Raw genomic sequence first — 1,924 nt, forward strand, 5'->3', positions numbered from 1 at the left:
ATATATATATATATACACACACACATATATATATGTATGTATTTGTGTGTCTGTATTTGTCCTCCCCACCATTGCTTAACAACTGATGTTGGTGTGTTTACGTCTCCATCACTTAGTGGTTCAGCAAAAGGGACTGATAGAATAAGTATTAGGCTTACACTGGGATCGATTTATTTGACTAAAGATGGTGCTCCAGCATGGCTGCAGTCAGATGACTGAAACAAGTAAAAGAAAAAGATGGAAAAGAATGGCACAGTCAAGAAGACAGAATTTGAAGCTCACAGTGACCAGTGGTGTACATCAGCATCTGATAGCCAGGTCAATATTATGATACTGTGATATTGTGATACTGTATGTGGGCCATGTTTCCTGCTGTTACCCATTATGGCAAAAAGTACACTTCCAAAGTTACCGATCATCACATGATAAAGTATTTAGTATTTCAGAAAGGTTCTAATCTCTCTGATCATGGAAAACAGGGGCCATGGGTAACATCATTTGTTGGTTGCCTTATTCTTTTCTACTCTAGGCACAAGGCCCGAAATTTTGGGGGAGAGGCTAGTCGATTAGATCGACCCCAGTATATAACTGGTACTTAATTTATCGATCCTGATAGGATGAAAAGTAAAATCAAACCTGGGTGGAATTTGAACTCAGAACGTAAAGACAGACGAAATGCCGCTAAGCATTTTGCCTGGTGTGCTAATGTTTCTGCCAGATCACTGTCTTTCAGTTGCCTTATTCTACGAAGTGTCTTAGTGGTTATGATATTTGTCTTGTGATCATGAGTTCGATTCCCAGTGGCACATTCTGTCCTTGAGCAAGACATTTTTTTTCACATTGCTCCACTCAGCTGGTAAAATTGAGTTGTACCTGTAATTCAAAGGGGCCATCCTTGTCACACTCTGTGTCACGCTGAATCTCCCTGAGAACTGTGTTAAGGGTACATGTGTCTGTGGAGTGCCCAACCTCTTGCCTGTTAATTTCACAAGGAGGCTGGCTGTTTGGCTGATCGGATCAATTGGAACCCTCGTCATTGTGGCTGATAGAGTGCCAGTCTTATACTGCGTAGCTCCAATACTTCGGCAGCATGTTGCTCTTTATGTCATGATGGATAAATTTTCTCATCTTCACCTCCTGCCTCCCCAACCATCATATATATATTTACATTCGCCATGATTGATTGCTAGCCAGTAAATCTTTTTTATTTTCTCTTTCTATTCATTTTTGTGTTCCTTTCTGTCGAAGAGTGTAGGTTTGAAACGTAAAGGACTTTCTCACTTCCTGAGCGTTAAACTAATACATCTGTTTGTTGTTTACACACCCGTCTTCGTCTTTTGTTTTTTTTTGTAAATTCCAACTATATGTGTGTGTGTGTGTGCGTGTGCGTGTGTGTGTGTGTGTGTGTGTAAGAAAAAGTGTGATTAAAATATTATGTATATATATATATATATGTATATCTATATATAGTTTTAGGGAAAAGAACCAAGGTTCATGAACTCATCAATGAAAATCCACTGTCACATATAGAAAAATTAATAAGTAAAAGCACAATAAATATGTATAATATAATACAAAGTAAATATCATAAGATAATGATAATAAAACGACTACACGTGTTTCATAACCAATTTTCAAACAGAAAGAGAATTTAAATCGATTTAAACTATCGAAAATCAATTCTATTCAAAAATATAGCTAATCTTCAGGTCAAAATACAACAATAATAATAATAAAAGAATGTATATATCAACCAACAATAAATAACAAATGAATGTATATAAAATACTTATTATATTAAGATAGAAAAATATTGTTAAAAATATCAAAATTATAAACATTCCATAATCAACGCTATGTCCATTACAATACAGGCTAACAGGAATATTATATGCAAAAACCAACTTTAACGAATTTTTCGTTT

The sequence above is a fragment of the Octopus bimaculoides genome, chromosome 6 (genome assembly GCF_001194135.2).
Source record: "Octopus bimaculoides isolate UCB-OBI-ISO-001 chromosome 6, ASM119413v2, whole genome shotgun sequence".
NCBI classification, from domain to species: Eukaryota; Metazoa; Mollusca; class Cephalopoda; order Octopoda; family Octopodidae; genus Octopus; species Octopus bimaculoides.